Here is a 22,381-nt window from a genome sequence, read left to right as displayed (position 1 = left end):
TTTATTATTTAAGGGTTGGCTATATATATATATATATATATATATATATATATATATATATATATGACTCCTTGAGAATGTGAATTAATTTGACTATGTGTAAGCTTTATATATGAGTGGATAAATTGGAATTGCATGACTCATTTAGGTAGACGCATTTAGAATAGGTTGCATTGCATAACATTCCACCACTTTAACCTTACCTTATTCTTTACCTTGGATTTAGCATGAGGACATGCTATTGTTTAAGTGTGGGGAGGTTGATAAACCCATATTTCATGAGTTATTTTGTGCTTAGTTTGAATGATTTATTCAATCCTTCACCCACTTATTCATATTAATTGCATGGTTTTACTTTCCCTTCCTTATTATGTGATGTACGTCAAAAATATGTTTCCTAAGCTTTAAAATTAATTATTTTAATTACCTTTATTTCCATTTGATGCCGCAATTAGTGTGTTGTGTAGTTTCAAATTTTCTGAGACAGAATGACTTAAAGGATGGAAAAGGAAACGTACAAAAATGGAAGGAAAGTGCGAAACGGAGTTTTGAAGAAACTGGCATCCACGCGATCGCATGGACGACGCGATCGCGTGCCAGGAGCGAAGAAGCAGCGACGCAGCCGCATGACTGACGCGGCCGCGCGACTTGAGCATAGCGCATTCGATGCGGACGCGTGACTGACGCGACCGCGCCACAAGGAAAACTCTAGATGACGCGACCGCGTGACCCACGCGGACGCGTGACAGAGGCCACGTATCAGAATTTACAGAATACGCCCCCAGTGATTTCTGAAGCCCTTTTGGCCCAGATCCAGGTACAGAACACACAGACTAGAGGCTATAAAGTGGGGGAATGCATCCATTCAAAAGGGAGCTCGCATTTTTATTACTTTCCATGATTTAGATTTAGTTTTGAGAGGGAGATTCTCTCCTCTCTCTCTTAGGATTAGGATTTAGGACTTCTCTTAGTTTTTAAGAGTGACTCTCGATCCAGGTTTAATATTTACTTTAATTTATGTTTCTATGCTACTTTTACTTTAATGCTTTTATTCGTATCTACAGATGTTGCCCAATTGGCTTATGAATTATTCCATGTTACAGATTATTATTTGAATTAATGATTATTTGAGGTATTTCAGTTTATTATTGTTCTCTTTGATTTAAGTTATTATTGCTTCCCATCTAAGGACATTTTTATTCCAACAATTTTACTTTTTCCCTTTTTGGTCTTGGTTAAGAAATCAGTAACTCAACATTATTAAACTCAGCATAATTGATAATCGTTATCTTGCTAATTGAACTGAACTTCAATAATCCCAACTTTTTCTTAGGAAATAAATAGGATTCGAAGGTCAAACTAATTAGTCCCTTGACTTTTCTTTATTTTAGTAAAGGTTAACTAAGTGGAATTAAGATTCAAATTTCACTATTGTTGAGAGGAATAACTAAGTTGGACTTCCAATTTCTCTTACCTTGCCAAAAGTTTGCTTTACAGTATTTATTTATTTTAATTGCCATTTACTTTACTTGTCATTCAAATCACTTGCTTCTCACCTTCTAAACCCCGATTACAACCTTTATAGCCAATAATAAGAACATACTTCCTTGCAGTTCCTTGAGAAGACAACCCGAGGTTTGAATACTCGGTTAACAATTTTTAAGGGGTTTGTTACTTGTGACAACCAAAACGTTTGTACGAAGGGATTTTTGTTGGTTTAGAGACTATATCTACAACGCAACTGTTTTTATGAAATTCTTTACTGGCAAAAATCCTAACGTCACACACACCAGTTGGGCTTTCTTAATGATAAACCCCAATTTTCTGGCTTATCTTGTGTTAAATTTAGGGGATTTTATCAACTTATCTCACATTTATTCAATGAAATAGCATGGTTTGGTAATTCTCCCTAAATTTGTGCTTAAGAGTGAGAACATACTTTTTAGGCCCTAAAATAGCTAAATCTAATTCACTTTAATTCCATTTGATGCCTTGATATGTTTGTTGAGTGATTTCAGGTTTATAAGGCAAGGATTGGATGGAAGAAGTAAAGAGAAAAGCATGCAAAGTGGAGAATTCATGAAGAAATGAGCATTTGGAGGATTCAATGCCACGTGCACACGTCATCCACGCATACGTGTGAGAGAGAACTTTGTCAAGGCCATGCGCACGCTTCACCCATACGTACGTGTAAGGAGGAAATCTGCCAGCAACGCGCACGCGTGACGTTGGTCACGTGACCTCATTAAAGTGAATACACTGGGGGCGATTTCTAAGCTTTCCAGGCCCAAATCCAACTCATTTCTAAGGCTATTTGATGCAGAATTCAAGATTGAACAAGGGGGAGCAATTAGATAGTGTAGGAAACATTCCTTAGGTTAGTTCTAGAGAGAGAAGCTCCCTCTTCTCTCTAGAAATTAGAGTTCTTAGTTTAATTTCCTTCTAGATTTAGGTTTTGATTCTTGTTTTCAATTAGTTTTTCTTGCAATTTCTTTTTATTACATCTTTGCTCTCTTAGTTTACATTGTTAATTTCTCTTGTATGCCTCTTTTTTATGTTGATGAACTCTTGTCAATTTCAATTTCCTTTTAATGCAATTTGATGTTTCTTTGTTTATTGTTGCTTGATTGAGTTGTTATTATCATTTTTTTGCATTAGGTAGTTGTAGAATTTACTATTTTTTTTCACTTTTATGATGCTTTCCTTTTATGCCTACCAAGTGTTTGACAAAATGCTTGATTGGATTTTAGAGTAGATTTTGTGCATTCTTGGCTTGGAAAGAGAAATTAGGTGATCTTGAGTCATTAATACCCAACTTATGTTGGTGATTTAGAGTTTTTTGTTAATATTATTTCCAATGACTCTAATCTTTTGTTAATTCAATTAGTAAGTTGATTAGGACTTATGGATTGAGGTTAACTAGTCCTATTTGACTTTCTCTCAATATGAAGATAACATTATACCTTCTTCCTATGTTAGAGATGACGAAATAGGATTAACTCTTGTTAATTATTGTATTATGATTAATGACTAGGATAGAAAGCCTAGATTCTCAATCCTTGCCATGAATGCCTCTTTTTAGTATTTGTTATCTTTGGTTGTTTGCTTTCTTCTCTTGTCATTTAGATTATTTTCTCCTTATTTGTAAACCAACCTTTGGAACCTCATAACCGATAATATGCATACCTCACTGCAATTCATTTGAGAAACGACCCGAGGTTTAAATACTCTCGGTTTTTATTGGTTTGCACTCGTGACAAACAAAAATTAAACTTTGATTGAGGATTGTTTGTTGGCTGGGAACTATACTTCAATGAGATTATTTATGAAATTCCTAACCGACGAAATATCTCACATCACTTAACTTGTGCGTACGCACGAATACGTGCGAACGCACTCAACAGAAGGCTCCTCCTAGCTTGTGCGTACGTATGATGTTCATACGCACAACTTACAACTTTCACAGGGTGTGCGTACGCACATCCCTTGTGCATACGCATGAGTCATAACACCCGTTCTGCTCAGTGTGTAGGCACAGGTGTGTGCGTGGACACACAAACCAGAACTTACAATTTTCTGTAACATCACAGAATTCAGATTTTTTACACCAACTTCCAATGATCATATATTTTTCTACAAAATTCTGATTTATGCAAAATCTATACCGTTTTAAAGCTCTTTGAATTATATTTAATTTGATACAAAATCCAATCAATTTAAAAAACCGAGGCTTAAGATATGATCCACCAAAGAAGGGCAAAAATCTATTTTTACCAAAAATCTTTAAATCTCAAATTTACCAAAACTCTCAATTCAAAACCAGTTATTGCACATCCAAAATAGTCCTAACGTACCTAAATTATATTCGTATACCTTCTAGTCATTCCATACACAAAATTCCACTTATAAAATTCAAATCTCAATAATAACAACCCAAAACATCATTCCACCATCCTCAACTTTATCAACATCAACAAGCCTCATAATTCATTATCAATCCTCATAATCATCATTCTTCATAACTATCACAACCCCAAATGCTCACAAACATTATTCATTACCAACACACAACTCTTATCATTACCTCTATACATTTTCGACCCAACCATACATAATTATTATTCGTTTCAAATCTCATGTTCATAATTCAATATCATCATCAATCATCAATCATTATCATCATCATTATTCACAACTTCAACATCATTTATCAACATCATCATTCATCGAAATCATCCAATCATCGTAACCATCATATATCAACAATTATTAACAACCAATTCAATGCTATCCTAAGATCTACTAGCCTAAGTGTCCAGAAACGTTACATATTACATAGAGTAAACCGAAACTATACCTTAGCCGATTCCCAATATATGCAAAACACCAAATTCGAGTCCAAAATCAAGCCTCCAATAATCAACAATTCACCAACTCAAATCGAATCCTCTAAATCAATTCCAACAATCACAAATTCAAACTATACACAAGCAATATACCCAAAATGAATACCTAGGGTTCACAAAATACCAAACGACAAGGGTTTCAAAGCAACTTACCCTACCCAAAGGAAATATGGGCAAAACACAATAATACTCCAATGCTAGATCACTCCTAAACAATCAAAATCATAAAACTTCTTCAAAACTCAAACCTAAAAATGTGAAAATTGTTAGGGCTGAGAAAGAGAGTGTGAAACATGATTTTTATCAACAATACTTAGGTAGAAATGACGGACTTGGTGAGAGCTTTGCATGGCTACAAACGGCACGTGAATTGGAGCACCGTAGCTCAAGATATAAGCAAATTAAGGTGAATGTGAATAGTGCCACTCTCGTTCTTCTCCTCTCAATTCACAGTTGTGATTTTGTGTTGGTGGAGTGTTATGAGGCTGAAAGGCTTCATTAAGTTTTTATATATAAGTTGGGCTTGGGCCCAACTTGTGCCCGGTCTAACCCGTTAGCGTTTTTGACCCGTTTGGCCCAATTTTGTACCAAACATTTAGGATTAGCGCCCGGTTTTCAACTTTAACTATTTTTCTAAGCTTTTCTACCGTTTTTATTATTCTCACGCAGTACCAGACAAACTTAAGTCGGTACTGCTGACTAAATCCCCGTTATATGTTTGTACGTAATTTTCCGCAGAAAATTACATTTTCCAACTCAGAAAAATCTCCTGAGTCCAAATATCATATTTAAATTTAATATATTCTAAATTTTTTAACCTTTTTTGGACAATTAATTTATTATTATTTACATTAATTATTCCGTTAATTATTTCAAGTTCTTACATTCTCCCCACCAAATTAGAAATTTTGCCCTCAAAATTTGGTTTATCCATCATCATCATTAAAAGTTCCCTCAACTTTAATCTACCTCTCACCATTCATCTTTTCATTCCTTTATGTTAGCTCAAATTCTTATTTACATCATTCATTCTTATTTATAACGCCATATCTTAACCGAATTCAAGCCTACACTGTACTCATCCTTCTCACTCTTAGCTCCCTTCAGTCAACCTCAATACAACATCAGCGTTTCAATTCAATGTTCTCCAAATCGATCTTGCAAAACCAACAATTTATTCATTACCATCTACGCACAAATTTAATTACACTTATACTTATCTCTAAAACCTACCCTGAATCAATTCAATCTTACATCCACTAATTAAACTTAGTTTCTTAGAAATATTTACTTACATTAACCCACTAAACTCTGCAAGTATTCAAGCCTATGATATGTTTCTGTCACCATTCTACTACCTCTATTCACAACTATCATGTGCCATTGCATTTCACAAGCTTCTGCTCCGCCACTCTGATTTTCAGCCACTAATTAATTAAGTAATCCAATTATTCAATCAAGTCATACATCATTATCGGATTACAAAACCTAGGCTTACTTCTGAACTTCCTCAACTTGACCTAAATAGGGTTTACGCTCTTCGTAAGACTAAGTCATAACTTAGGGCCTTATAGCATCTCTAGTCCTACCTCAAGGTCTCATTAAATCCTCAGTCCCAGTATTTGTATTACTTAGGACCTCAACAACAACTAGGCTTTCTACCAGAATGTTACACTTCTAGCTGTGTGGTATGCGAAATTGTTACTCATATTAGGTTGTAAAATTTGTTGCTCGTTCTCTCCCCGGCAATGGCACCAAAAACGGATGCACAGAACCATGGTCCAAACATAACTTCACAACTTCGCATAACTAACCAGCAAGTGCACTGGGTCGTCCAAGTAATAAAATCTTACGTGAGTAAGGGTCGATCCCACGGAGATTGTTGGTATGAAGCAAGCTATGGTCATCTTGTAAATCTCAGTCAGGCGGATATCAAAAGGTTATGGAGTTTTCAAAAATATATAATAATTAAACATAAAATAAAGATAGAAATACTTACGTAAATCATTGGTGAGAATTTCAGATAAGTGTATAGAGATGCTTTCGTTCCTCTGAACCTCTGCTTTCCTACTGTCTTCATCCAATCAGTCTTACTCCTTTCCATGGCTGGCTTTATGTAAGGACATCACCATTGTCAATGGCTACTTTTCATCCTCTCTGTGAAAATGGTCCGATGTGCTGTCACTGCATGGCTAATCATCTGGAGGCATCACCGTGGTCAATGGCTGCATCCCATCCTCTTGTGAAAATGGTCCAAATGCTCTATCACAGCACGGCTAATCATCTGAGGTTCTCGATCATACTGGAATAGGATTCACCCTCCTTTTGCGTCTGCCACTACGCCCAGCACTCGCGAGTTTCAAGTTCGTCACAGTCATTCAATCCCAGAGTCCTAATAGGAATACCACAAACAAAGTTTAGACTTTCCGGACTCTCATGAATGCCGCCATCAATCTAGCTTATACCACGAAGATTCTGATTAAGAGATCCAAGAGATATTCATTCAATCTAAGGTGGAACGGAAGTGGTTGTCAGGCACGCGTTCGTGGGAGAATGATGATGATTGTCACGTTCATCATATTCATATTGAAGTGCGAATGAATATCTTAGAAGCGGAATAAGTTGAATTGAATAGAAAAATAGCAGTACTTTGCATTAATTCATGAGGAACAGCAGAGCTCCACACCTTAATCTATGGAGTGCAGAAACTCTACCATTGAAAAATACATAAGGGAACATAGGGTAAGCATGGCCGAGTGGCCAGCCTCCCATGGAGGTCTAGAGATCTAAAAATGATCAAAAGATGTCTAATACAATAGTAAAAAGTCCTATTTATACTAAACTAGCTACTAGGGTTTACAGAAGTAAGTAATTGATGCATAAATCCACTTCCGGGGGCCCACTTGGTGTGTGCTTGGGCTGAGCTTTAGCTTTCCACATGCAGAGGCTTCTTTTGGAGTTGAACGCCAAGTTGTAACGTGTTTTTGGCGTTCAACTCTGGTTCGTGACGTGTTTCTGGCGTTTAACTCTAGACAGCAGCGTAGAACTGGCGTTCAATGCCCTTTTGCGTCATCTAAACTCGGCCAAAGTATGGACTATTATATATTTCTGGAAAGCCCTGGATGTCTACTGTCCAACGCAATTAGAAGCGCGCCATTTTGAGTTCTATTGCTCCAGAAAATCCATTTTGAGTGCAGGGAGGTCAGAATCCAACAACATCAGCAGTCCTTCTTCAACCTCTGAATCTGATTTTTGCTCAAGTCCCTCAATTTCAGCCAGAAAATACCTGAAATCACAGAAAAATACACAAACTCATAGTAAAGTCTAGAAATATGAATTTAACATAAAAACTAATAAAAACATCCCTAAAAGTAACTAGATCCTACTAAAAACATACTAAAAACAATGCCAAAAAGCGTATAAATTATCCGCTCATCACTGTGCCACTCTAATAGCGAAGATATTACGACTACTTCTATATATATATATATATAATAATAATAATAATAATAAGTAGGAGCCTTTATCTAAACTCTTTAATGACTTTCCTTTGAAAAAATAGTAAAATATTTTTTGTACAAACATACATACATACATACATACATACATACATACATACATACATACATACATACATACATACATACATACACACTAATATATCTCGACACATTTTACATTTACAAGAATAATTTATACAAGCAACATACAAAATATATATTACATACATATATATAGTTACAACTCCTATCTCTCTTTACAAGATATAAAAAAATAAGGGCGAGGGAACATCTAATAAAGCAAATAAGGTACATCCAATGCTTGCCTTCTTCATCTATTTTCCTGAAAAATATTAGATGTAGGGGGTGAGAACCTAACCCGAAGGTCCTCCATATGAGAAGGGAATGCCACAAAAGTAATAAAAACACATACACCTAGTCAACTCACAACTGATGAAAGTTATCTTTATTTTCAAAAAAATTTTACTTATATGCAAATGCATATCTTAATATTTCTTAGTTATATATGTTTTAGGAAACCCAAAATAAATCTTTAAAGATTTTCCCTAGGGACCAAAGACATGCCTAAGGGCTTTTTACCCATCAAACTTCCCTCATTCATACCTAACCATTCAACACATAGACCAGAGTCTTAGGACAATATTGATTTCAATCCGCCGAAACCTTCATCACCTCCGTACACCAGAAAATACAATCAAATCAAACATTTTAATCACACAGAAACACACACATATAAAGCACATATCATACAGTACATAATCAGATAAATTACATAAACACAACACAACAACAAAATTCACACCAAAATAGATAAAACAAATGCATATGATGCATGTCTGTTCCACTGGCCGTGAGCTCATGTGTTGGTTATACTACCATATTCGACACATTCCCAGGGTGAACATCCCAATCTTATCACAAGCTGGTCTCAGAGGGAGAATGTCCCATTATATTCTCACTAGAGGCTGCGCTATCTGAGATATAGTGCCCACCATACTCTTGGGATATAGTGCCCGCCATACTCTTGGGATATAGTACCCGCCACACTTCACAATCAAAGAGAGATTGTGATGTAACAATTAGAAAATGAATCGAAGAAAATGCTCAATCTTCTATCCAATCCCCTGATATAACAAGAAAGGAAATCCTTAATCCCACTTGTCCACCGTAACATAAGAGAGAGAATCCTAAATCCCAACTTGTTTATCCATGAGAGGGACGAAGCCATCATCCTCACCGTGGGAGAAACAAACCACCATCCCCACAATATCAAAAACACAAGCTGGAAAATACTCACGTCCTTGCCAATCAATAATCATCATCAATCAAAACCATCATAATCAAATTCATCATAATCTTCATCCCCCAAAACCATCTTCTTAATCATAAACATATTTCATAATCATGCAAGTGGGATAAAAGCTCTCCTAAATCTCAGACTTTATCACCTTTCAAGGGTTCCATCCGAACCAAACATCTCTCAAACCCTTCTCAACCATTCTAATACCCAACAATTTCTTAACAAAAGTATTTGATAAACGGATTTTTGCCAGTAAAGAATTTCACAAATAAAATCTCGTTGAAAGTATAGTTTCTAAACCAACAAAGAATCCTTCCATACAAAAACTTGTTTCTCACTAAAGCAAACCCAATAAAAATAAACCGAAGTATTCAAACCTCGGGTCGTCTCTCAAGGAATCGCAGGGAGGTGTAGTTATTATTGGTTATGAGATAGTATATTTTTGGGTTTTTGAAATAAAGAACAATAAAAGTAAATGACAAGAAATTAAATTAATAACTAAAAAAACTCTTCGCAAGGTATGAGAATTAGACGTCCTATCCTAGTTATCCTTATCAATTGTGATGAGAATTGTTCATTCCTCCCACTTAGTTAACCTCTAACTATGAAGGAAAGTCAAGTGGACTAATCAATTTGATTCCTCAAGTCCTAGTCAACTCCTAAGGAAAGACTAGCTTTAGAGGGATCCAAATCAACCAGCAAATTCCAATTATCAATCAACAAAGGAGTTTGATAACTCAAGAGTCTCCAATTTCTCAATTCAAGCTAAGAATCTAAAATTTAAATTAAAACCCTCCCAAGCATTTTATCAAACACTTGGAAGGCACAACATAAAAACATAGAGAACTAATAAGAGATAATAAACTCCAAACAACCAAGATAGTGTTATTGATTCTCCTAGTTCAGTATGTTGATTCTTGAACATAGCTACTTTATGAGTCTTGGCCGTGGCCCTAAGCACTTTGTTTTCCAGTATTACCCCTGGATACATAAATGCCACAGACACATAACTGGGTAAACCTTTTCAGATTGTGACTCAGCTTTGCTAAAGTCCCCAATTAGAGGTGTCCAGGGTTCTTAAGCACACTCTTCTTTTGCTTTGGACCTTGACTTTAACCGCTCAGTCTCAAGTTTTCACTTGACACCTTCACGCCACAAGCACATGGTTGGGGACAGCTTGGTTTAGCCGCTTAGGCCGGGATTTTATTCCTTTAGGCCCTCCTATCCACTGATGCTCAAAGCCTTGGGATGCTTTTTATTTACCCTTGCCTTTTGGTTTTAAGGGTTATTGGCTTTTTGCTCTTGCCTTTTGGTTTTAAGAGCTTTTGGCTTTTTCTGCTTGCTTTTTCTTTTTTTTCTTTCTCTTTTTTTTCGCCATTTTTTTTCTGCAAGCTTTTGTATTCACTGCTTTTTCTTGCTTCAAGAATCATTTTTATGATTTTTCAGATTATCGAATAACATGTCTCCTTATCATCATTCTTTCAAGATCCAACATATTTAACATTCATAAACAACAACTTCAAAAGACATATGCACTGTTCAAGCATTCATTCAGATAACAAGAAGCATTGTCACCACATCAATATAATTAAACTAAGTTCAAGGATAAATTCGAAACTCATGTACTTCTTGTTCTTTTGAATTAAAAACATTTTTTATTTAAGAGAGGTGATGAATTCATAGGACATTCATAACTTTAAGACATAGTTACTAAATACTAATGATCATGTAATAAGACACAAACATGGATAAGCACTTAACATAAAGAAAATGAAAAACAGAGAATGTTAGAACAAGGAGTGAGTCCACCTTAGTGATGGTGGCGTTTCCTTCTTGAGGAACCAATGATGTCCTTGAGCTCTTCTATGTCTCTTCCTTGTCTTTGTTGCTCCTCCCTCATTGCTTTTTGATCTTCTCTAATTTCATGAAGGATGATGGAGTGCTCTTGATGTTCCACCCTTAGTTGTCCCATGTTGGAACTTAATTCTCCTAGGGAGGTGTTGATCTGCTCCCAATAGTTTTGTGGAGGAGGATGCATTTGAGGCATCTTCGGGATCTCATGGTGATGAGCTTCATGCGTTTCTTGAGATCCATGAATGGGCTCTCTTGCTTGCTCCATCTTTTTCTTAGTGATGGGCTTCTCTTCCTCAATGGGAATGTCTCCTTCTATGAGAGCTCCAGCTGAGTAACATAGATGGCAAATAAGATGAGGGAAAGCTAGCCTTGCCATGGGGGAGGACTTTTCGGCTATTTTGTAGAGTTCAAGGGAGATGACTTCATGAACTTCTACTTCCTCTCCAATCATGATGCTATGAATCATGATGGCCCGATCCACAGTAACTTTAGATCGGTTGCTAGTGGGGATGATGGAGCGTTGGATGAACTCTAACCATCCTCTAGCCACAGGCTTGAGGTCCAGTCTTCTTAGTTGAACCAGATTGCCTTTGGAGTCAATCTTCGATTGAGCTCTTTCCACTCATATGTCCATGAGGACTTGGTCCAACCTTTGATTAAAGTTGACCCTTCTAGTGTAGAGGCGTGCATCTCCTTGCATCATGGGCAAGTTAAACGCCAACCTCACGTTTTCTGGACTAAAATCTAAGTATTTCCCCCGAACCATGGTGAGATAATTCTTTAGGTTCGGGTTCTTACTTTGATCATGGTTCCTAGTGATCCATGCATTGGCATAGAACTCTTGAACCATTAGGATGCCGACTTGTTGGATGGGGTTTGTTAGAACTTCCCAACCTCTTCTTTGGATTTCATGTCGGATCTCCGGATACTCATTTCTCTTGAGCTTGAAAGGGACCTCGGGGATCACCTTCTTCTTGGCCACAACATCATAGAAGTGGTCTTGATGAGCTTTGGAGATGAATCTTTCCATCTCCCATGACTCGGAGGTGGAAGCTTTTGTCTTTCCTTTCCCTTTTCTAGAGGATTCTCCGGTCTTGGGTGCCATCAATGTTAATGGAAAAATAAAAAGCTTATGCTTTTACCACACCAAACTTAGAATATTGCTCGCCCTCGAGCAAGAGAAGAAAGAATAGATGAGGAAGAAGAAGAAAATATGGAGGAGAGGAGGGAGAGGTGTATTCGGTCAAGAAGGGGAAGAGAGGGTTGTGTTGTGTGAAAATGAGGAAGAATGGAGGGCTATATATAGGGAAGGGAGGGGGTAAGGTTCGGCCATAAGGGTGGATTTTGGGTGGGAAATTGATTTTGAATTTTGAAGGTAGGTGGAGTTTATGGGGAAGAGTGGATGGATGTGAGTAGTGAAGTGGTGATAGGGAAGAGAGATTGAGGTGATTGGTGAAGGGTTTTGGGGAAGGGTGTTTATTGGGAAGAGAGGATGAACATTGAGAAGAGGGAAGAGAGTGAGTGGTGGTAGGTGGGGATCTTGTGGGGTCCACAGATGGTGAGATGATCCTGTGGGGTCCACAGATCCTGAGGTGTCAAGAAATTGCATCCTTGCACCCATTAGGCATGTAAAATGCCTTTGCATGCAATTCTGGCGTTTAAACGCCGAATTGATGCTTGTTCTGGGCATTCAGCGCCCAGATGCATCATATTTCTGGCGTTGAACGCCAGCCAGATGCTTGTTTCTGGCGTTCAGCGCCAGCTCTTCTTCACTGTGCATTTCTGGCGTCTGAACGCCAGGATGCTGCTTGTTTCTGGCGTTCAACGCCAGAAACATGCTCTGTTCTGGCGTTGAACGCCAGACTGATGCTCCTTACTGGCGTTTAAACGCCAGTAAGTTCCTCCTCCAGGGTGTGATTTTTCTTCTGCTGTTTTTGATTCCGTTTTCAATTTTTATATTTATTTTGTGACTCCACATGATCATGAACCTAATAAAACATGAAATAACAATAAAAATAAATTAAAATTAGATAAATAAAAATTGGGTTGCCTCCCAACAAGTGCTTCTTTAATGTCAATAGCTTGACAGTGGGCTCTCATGGAGCCTCACAGATGTTCAGAGCATTGTTGAGACTCCCCAACACCAAACTTAGAGTTTGGATATGGGAGTTCAGCACCAAACTTAGAGTTTGGTTGTGGCCTCCCAACACCAAACTTAGAGTTTGACTGTGGGGGCTCTGGTTGACTCTATAGTGAGAGAAGCTTTTCATGCTTCCTCTCCATGGTTACAGAGAGAGATCCTTGAGTCTTAAACACAAGGGGGTCCTCATTCAATTGAAAGACTAGTTCACCTCTGTCAACATCAATCACAGCTCTTGCTGTGGCTAGGAAGGGTCTTCCAAGGATGATGGATTCATCCTCATCCTTCCCAGTATCTAGGATTATGAAATCAGCAGGGATGTAAAAGCCTTCAACCTTTACTAACACGTCCTCTACTTGTCCATAAGCCTGTTTTCTTGAGTTTTCTGCCATCTCTAATGAGATTTTAGCAGCTTGCACCTCAAAGATTCCAAGTTTCTCCATTACAGAGAGTGGCATGAGGTTTATTCCTGACCCCAGGTCACATAGAGCCTTCTCAAAGGTCATGGTGCCTATGGTACAAGGTATTAGGAACTTTCCACGATTCTGTTTCTTCTGAGGCAATCTCAGTTGATCCAATGCATTTAGTTCATTGGTGAACAGGGGAGGTTCATCTCCCCAAGTCTCTTTACCAAATAAATTGGCATTCAGCTTCATGATTTCACCAAGGAACTTGGCAACTTGCTCTTCAGTAACATCCTCATTCTCTTCAGAAGAAGAATACTCATCAGAGCTCACGAAGGGCGTAAGGATGTTCAATGGAATCTCTATGGTCTCTAGATGAGCCTCAGAGTCTTTTGGTTCCTCAGAGGGAAACTCCTTATTGATCACTGGACGTCCCAGGAGGTCTTCCTCCTTGGGATTTACGTCCTCCTCCTCTCTTGTGGGTTCGGCCATGATGGTCAATTCAATGGCCATACACTCTCCTTTTGGATTCTCTTCTGTATTGCTTGGGAGAGTACTAGGAGGGATTTCAGCGACTCTTTTACTCAGCTGGCCCACTTGTGCCTCCAAATTTCTAATGGAGGACCTTGTTTCATTCATGAAACTTATAGTGGCCTTAGATAGATCAGAGACCAAGTTTGCTAAATTAGAGGTATTTTGTTCAGAGTTCTCTGTCTGTTGCTGAGTAGATGATCAAAAAGGCTTGCTATTGCTAAACCTGTTTCTTCCACCATTATTAAAGCCTTGTTGAGGCTTTTGTTGATCCTTCCATGAGAGATTTGGGTGATTTCTCCATGAGGGATTATAGGTGTTTCCATATGGTTCACCCATGTAATTCACCTCTGCTATTGCAGGGTTCTCAGGATCATAAGCTTCTTCCTCAGAAGATGCCTCTTGAGTACTGTTGGATGCAGCTTGCATTCCATTCAGACTCTGAGAAATCATATTGACTTGCTGAGTCAATATTTTATTCTGAGCCAATATGGCATTCATAGTATCAATTTCAAGAACTCCCTTCTTTTGAGGCGTCCCATTACCCACAGGATTCCTCTCAGAAGTATACATGAACTGGTTATTAGCAACCATGTCAATGAGTTCTTGAGCTTCTGCAAGCGTTTTCTTTAGGTGAATGGATCCACCTGCAGAAGTATCCAATGACATCTTAGCTAATTCAGACAGACCATCATAGAATATATCCAGGATGGTCCATTCTAAAAGCATGTCAGAAGGACACTTTTTGGTCAGTTGCTTGTATCTCTCCCAAGCTTCATAGAGGGATTCACCTTCTTTCTGTCTGAAGGTTTGAACATCCACTCTAATCTTGCTCAATTTTTGAGGAGGAAAGAACTTGGCTAAGAAAGCCGTGACTAGCTTATCCCAAGAGTTCAGGCTATCTTTGGGTTGAGAGTCCAACCACACTCTAGCTCTGTCTCTTACAGCAAAAGGGAAAAGCATGAGCCTGTAGACTTCAGGATCTACTCCATTAATCTTAACAGTATCACAGATCTGCAAAAATTCAGTTAAGAACTGAAAAGGATCTTCAGATGGAAGTCCATGGAACTTGCAGTTCTGCTGCATCAGAAAAACTAATTGAGGTTTCAGCTCAAAATTGTTTGCTCCAATGGTAGGGATGGAGATGCTTCTTCCATGTAAATTGGAATTAGGTGCAGTGAAGTCACCAAGAATTCTCCTTGCATTATTATTATTTTCGGCTGCCATCTCCTCTTCCTGTTCGAAAATTTCTGAAAGGTGCTTGCTGGATTGTTGTAATTTAGCTTCTCTTAGTTTCCTCTTCAGGGTCCTTTCAGCTTCTGGATCTGCTTCAACAAGAATATTCTTGTCCTTGCTCCTGCTCATATGAAAAAGAGGGAACAGAAAAATAATAATAATAGGGATCCTTTTTGTCCAGGTATAGAGGTTCCCCTGTGTGAGTAGAAGAAGAAAAAAATGTAATGTAAAGAAGAGAAGAGGAAAAACTCGAACACAGAGAGGGAGGTAGTGTTCGAATTTTTGGATGTGAGAGAAGTGTTAGTAGGTGAATAAATAAATAGAAGGAGATGATAGAGGAAGAGGATTTTCGAAAATTATTTTTGAAAAATGGTTAGTGATTTTCGAAATTAGTTTTTGAAAAAGGTTAGTAATTTTCAAAAATTAGGAATAAAATTAAAATAAAAAATTAAAATAATTAGTTAATTAAAAAGAATTTTTGAAAAAGAGGGAGATATTTTCGAAAATTAGAGAGAGAGAGTTAGTTAGGTAGTTGAAACAAATTTGAAAATCAATTTTGAAAAGATAAGAAGATAAGAAGTTAGAAAAGATATTTTAAGATCAAATTTTTGAAAAAGATATGATTTTGAAAAAGATAAGATAAAAAGATATTTTTGAAAAGATATGATTGAAATTAGTTTTGAAGAAGATTTGAATTTTAAAATCACAATTAATGACTTGACTCACAAGAAATCACAAGATATGATTCTAGAACTTAAAGTTTGAATCTTTCTTAACAAGTAAGTAACAAACTTGAAATTTTTGAATCAAAACATTAATTGTTGAAGATATTTTCGAAAATTATAACAAAAATTAAGAAAAGATTTTTGAAAAATATTTTTAAAATTTTTGAAAATAAAATAATAAAAAAATGAAAAAGATTTGATTTTTGAAAAAGATTTTGAAAAAGATAAGATTTTTAATTTGAAAATTTGATTTGACTCATAAAAACAACTAAATTTTAAAAATTTTTGAATAAGTCAAATCTAATTTTCGAAATTTTGAGAGAGAAAAAGGGGAAGATATTTTTTTGATTTTTGAAATTTTAATGATGAGAGAGAAAAACATGAAAAATGATGCAATGCATGAAAGTTATGGATCAAAGCAAGGAATGCATGCAAGAATGCTATGAATGTCAAGATGAACACCAAGAACACTTTGAAGATCAAGATGAACACTGAGAACTTATTTTTGAAAAATTTTTTATGCAAAGAAAACATGCAAGACACCAAACTTAGAAATCTTTAATGCTTAGACACTAAGAATTCAAGAATGCATATGAAAAACACCATACAACACAAAACAATAGAATATGAAGATCAATCAAGAAGGTTTATCAAGAACAACTTGAAGATCATGAAGAACACTATGAATGCATGAATTTTTCGAAAATTTTATGGAAACTTTAAAACATTCAATTGACTCAAGACTCAAACAAGAAACACAAAATATTTTTGGTTTTTATGATTTTATGATTTTTTTGGATTTTTAGAAAATTATTTGAAAAAGAAAAATAATGATTCCAAACTTTTTAATATGAATTCCAGGAATCTTGCACTCTTAGTCTAAAGCTCCAATCTGAGGGTTAGACATGGCTTAATAGCCAGTCAAGCTTTAGCATGTAAATCAAGTGGATCAGGAATAGCAGCAGGTGGATTAGCAACAACTAGCTGGCTCTTGATAATGTTGGGTTGGAAGCCCCAGTCCAAATGAATTTAGATATGGCTTTACAGCCAGTCAGGCTTCAACATGCTTCATGAAACACTAGAATTCATTCTTAAAAAAATTTTAGAATAATTTTCGAAAACAGATGAGAAATTTTTGAAAGATTTTTGAAAATTTTTTTTTTTGAAATTTTTTTTGAAAACAAAATAAGAAGAAAATTACCTAATCTGAGCAACATGATGAACCGTTAGTTGTCCAAACGTGAACAATCCCCGGCAATGGCGCCAAAAACTTGGTATGCGAAATTGTTACTCAGATTAGGTTGTAAAATTTGTTGCTCGTTCTCTCCCCGGCAATGGCACCAAAAACGGATGCACAGAACCATGGTCCAAACATAACTTCACAACTTCGCATAACTAACCAGCAAGTGCACTGGGTCGTCCAAGTAATAAAACCTTACATGAGTAAGGGTCGATCCCACGGAGATTATTGGTATGAGGCAAGCTATGGTCATCTTGTAAATCTCAGTCAGGCGGATATCAAAAGGTTATGGAGTTTTCGAAAATATATAATAATTAAACATAAAATAAAGATAGAAATACTTATGTAAATCATTGGTGAGAATTTCAGATAAGTGTATAGAGATGCTTTCGTTCCTCTGAACCTCTGCTTTCTTGCTGTCTTCATCCAATCAGTCTTACTCCTTTCCATGGCTGGCTTTATGTAAGGACATCACCATTGTCAATGGCTACTTTTCATCCTCTCTGTGAAAATGGTCCGATGCGCTGTCACTGCATGGCTAATCATCTGGAGGCATCACCGTGGTCAATGGCTGCATCCCATCCTCTTGTGAAAATGGTCCAAATACTCTGTCACAGCACGGCTAATCATCTGAGGTTCTTGATCATACTGGAATAGGATTCACCCTCCTTTTGCGTCTGTCACTACCCCCAGCACTCGCGAGTTTGAAGTTCGTCACAGTCATTCAATCCCAGAGTCCTACTAGGAATACCACAGACAAGGTTTAGACTTTCCAGACTCTCATGAATGCCGCCATCAATCTAGCTTATACCATGAAGATTCTGATTAAGAGATCCAAGAGATATTCATTCAATCTAAGGTGGAACGAAAGTGGTTGTCAGGCACGCGTTTGTGGGGGAATGACGATGATTGTCACATTCATCACATTCATATTGAAGTGCGAATGAATATCTTAGAAGCGGAATAAGTTGAATTGAATAGAAAAACAGCAGTACTTTGCATTAATTCATGAGGAACAGCAGAGCTCCACACCTTAATCTATGGAGTGCAGAAACTCTACCGTTGAAAAATATATAAGTGAACATAGGGTAAGCATGGCCAAGTGGCCAGCCTCCCATGGAGGTCTAGAGATCTAAAAAAGATCAAAAGATGTCTAATACAATACTAAAAAGTCCTGTTTATACTAAACTAGCTACTAGGGTTTACAGAAGTAAGTAATTGATGCATAAATCCACTTCCGGGGCCCACTTGGTGTGTGCTTGGGTTGGGCTTTAGCTTTCCACGTGCAGAGGCTTCTTTTGGAGTTGAACGCCAAGTTGTAGCATGTTTTTGGCGTTCAACTCTGGTTCGTGACGTGTTTCTGGCGTTTAACTCCAGACAGCAGCGTAGAACTGGCGTTCAACACCCTTTTGCGTCTTCTAAACTCGGCCAAAGTATGGACTATTATATATTGCTAGAAAACCCTGGATGTCTACTTTCCAACGCAATTGAAAGCACGCCATTTTGAGTTCTGTAGCTCCAGAAAATCCATTTTGAGTGCAGGGAGGTCAGAATCCAACAGCATCAGCAGTCCTTCTTCAACCTCTGAATCTGATTTTTGCTCAAGTCCCTCAATTTCAGCCAGAAAATACCTCAAATCACAGAAAAATATACAAACTCATAGTAAAGTCTAGAAATGTGAATTTAACATAAAAACTAATAAAAACATCCCTAAAAGTAACTAGATCCTACTAAAAACATACTAAAAATAATGCCAAAAAGCGTATAAAATATCCGCTCATCACTGTGCCACTCTAATAGCGAAGATATTATGACTACTTCTATATATATATATATATATATATATATATAATAAGTAGGAGCCTTTATCTAAACTCTTTAATGACTTTCCTTTGAAAAATTAGTAAAATATTTTTTGTACAAACATACATACATACATACATACATACATACATACATATATACATAAACATACACACTAATATATCTCAACACATTTTACATTTACAAGAATAATTTATACAAGCAACATACAAAATATATATTACATACATATATATAGTTACAACTCCTATCTCTCTTTACAAGATATAAAAAAATAAGGGCGAGGGAACATCTAATAAAGCAAATAAAGTACATCCAATGCTTGCCTTCTTCATCTGTTTTCCTGAAAAATATTAGATGTAGGGGGTGAGAACCTAACCCGAAGGTCCTCCATAGGAGAAGGGAATGCCACAAAAGTAATAAAAACACATACACCTAGTCAACTCACAACTGATGAAAGTTATCTTTATTTTCAAAAAATTTTTACTTATATGCAAATGCATATCTTAATATTTCTTAGTTATATATGTTTTATGAAACCCAAAATAAATCTTTAAAGCTTTTCCGTAGGGACCAAAGACATGCCTAAGGGCTTTTTACCCATCAAACTTCCCTCATTCATACCTAACCATTCAACACATAGACTAGAGTCTTAGGACAATATTGATTTCAATCCGCCGAAACCTTCATCACCTCCGTACACCAGAAAATACAATCAAATCAAACATTTTAATCACACAGAAACACACACATATAAAGCACGTATTATACAGTACATAATCAGATAAATTACATAAACACAACACAACAACAAAATTCACACCAAAATAGATAAAACAAATACATATGATGCATGTCTGTTCCACTGGCCGTGAGCTCATGTGTTGGTTATACTACCATATTCGACACATTCCCAGGGTGAACATCCCAATCTCATCACACGCTGGTCTCAGAGGGAGAATGTCCTATTATATTCTCACTAGAGGCTGCGCTATCTGAGATATAGTACCCACCATACTCTTGAGATATAGTGCCCGCCATACTCTTGGGATATAGTACCCGCCACACTTCACTATCAAAGAGAGACTGTGATGCAACAATTAGAAAATGAATCGAAGTGAATGCTCAACCTTCTATCCAATCCCCTGATATAACAAGAAAGGAAATCCTTAATCCCACTTGTCCACCGTAACATAAGAGAGAGAATCCTAAATCCCAACTTGTTTATCCATGAGAGGGACGAAGCATCGTCCTCACCGTGGGAGAAACGAACCACCATCCCCACAATATCAAAAAACAAGCTGGACAAAACTCACGTCCTTGCCAATCAATAATCATCATCAATCAAAACCATCATAATCAAATTCATCATAATCTTCATCCCCCAAAACCATCTTCTTAATCATAAACATATTTCATAATCATGCAAGTGGGACAAAAGCTCTCCTAAATCTCAGACTTTATCACCTTTCAAGGGTTCCATCCGAACCAAACATCTCTCAAACCCTTCTCAACCATTCTAATACCCAACAATTTCTCAACAAAAGTATTTGATGAACGGATTTTTGCCAGTAAAGAATTTCACAAATGAAATCTCGTTGAAAGTATAGTTTCTAAACCAACAAAGAATCCTTTCATATAAAAACTTGTTTCTCACTAAAGCAAACCCAATAAAAATAAACCGAAGTATTCAATCCTCGGGTCGTCTCTCAAGGAATCGCAGGGAGGTGTAGTTATTATTGGTTATGAGATAGTATATTTTTGGGTTTTTGAAATAAAGAACAATAAAAGTAAATGACAAGAAATTAAATTAATAACTAAAAAAACTCTTGGCAAGGTATGAGAATTAGACGTCCTATCCTAGTTATCCTTATCAATTGTGATGAGAATTGTTCATTGCTCCCACTTAGTTAACCTCTAACTATGAAGGAAAGTAAAGTGGACTAATCAATTTGATTCCTCAAGTCCTAGTCAACTCCTAAGGAAAGACTAGCTTTAGAGGGATCCAAATCAACCAGCAAATTCCAATTATCAATCAACAAAGGAGTTTGATAACTCAAGAGTCTCCAATTACTCAATTCAAGCTAAGAATCTAAAATCTAAATTAAAACCCTCCCAAGCATTTTATCAAACACTTGGAAGGCACAACATAAAAACATAGAGAACTAATAAGAGATAATAAACTCCAAACAACCAAGATAGTGTTATTGATTCTCCTAGTTCAGTATGTTGATTCTTGAACACAGCTACTTTATGAGTCTTGGCCGTGGCCCTAAGCACTTTGTTTTCCGGTATTACCACTGGATACATAAATGCTACAGACACATAACTGGGTGAACCTTTTCAGATTGTGACTCAAATAAGAAATACCTCAAATTGTATTAAATAAGAAATCCAATCTAACATGGAGAATTCATAAACTAAATTAGGAAAATAAATAAATCAATAAGAGAAGATAAACTATAGTAGTAGAATAATTAAAAGTAGAAGAGAAGCTAAATTGAAATAAAGTAGAAATCTGAAATTAAAAATAACTAAACCTAAGAATCCTAAAACCTAGAGAGAAGAGAGAGCCTCTCTCTAGAAACCTACATCTAAACCTAAAATTCTGTGAATTGATGAATGAATGAATCCTCTCTGATTCCCCCACTTTGTAGCCTCTAATCTGTGTTCTCTGGGCCGAAAACTGGGTTCAAACTTGGCCCAAAATTGACCCCAGCGCTTTCTGTAACTTCCTGCACGTGGCGCATGTTACGCATACGCGTAGGTCACGCGTGCACGTCGTTTAGCGAAATTCCTTGTCAAGCATACGCGTCAGTCATCCGTTCGCATCGCTGCCAGCTTCTCAAAACTTCATTTTTCGCGTTCCTTCGACTTTTGCGTGTTTCTTTTCCATCCTCTAAGCCATTCCTGCCCTATAAAGCCTGAAAACACTTAACACACAGATCACGGCATCGAATGGTAATAAAGGTTGATTAAAATTAACAGTTTAAAAGCCTAAAAAACATGTTTTCAACTATATCACAAAATTAGGAAGGAATTGTAAAACCATGCAAATTATATGAATAAGTGAGCAAAGAATTGATAAAAACCACTCAAATTAGCACAAGATAAACCATAAAATAGAGGTTTATCAATCTCCCCACACTTAAACATTAGCATGTCCTCATGCTAAGCTCAAAGAGACAAAAGGAATGAAT

General features: G+C 36.8%; 1 non-coding gene across 1 annotated transcript; it reads left to right on the top strand.

The window, feature by feature from the left end:
* The first annotated feature begins 14,880 nt into the window (after nt 1-14,880).
* LOC148568402 (small nucleolar RNA R71) lies at nt 14,881-14,987 on the top strand. The gene has a single exon (XR_015882246.1). It is a non-coding gene; the product is annotated as a small nucleolar RNA R71 (small nucleolar RNA).
* The last annotated feature ends 7,394 nt before the right edge of the window (nt 14,988-22,381 follow it).

This window comes from Arachis ipaensis, chromosome B4 (genome assembly GCF_059453495.1).
Source record: "Arachis ipaensis isolate K30076 ecotype BB chromosome B4, ASM5945349v1, whole genome shotgun sequence".
NCBI classification, from domain to species: Eukaryota; Viridiplantae; Streptophyta; class Magnoliopsida; order Fabales; family Fabaceae; genus Arachis; species Arachis ipaensis.
This window is presented reverse-complemented; position numbering and strand designations above follow the sequence as displayed.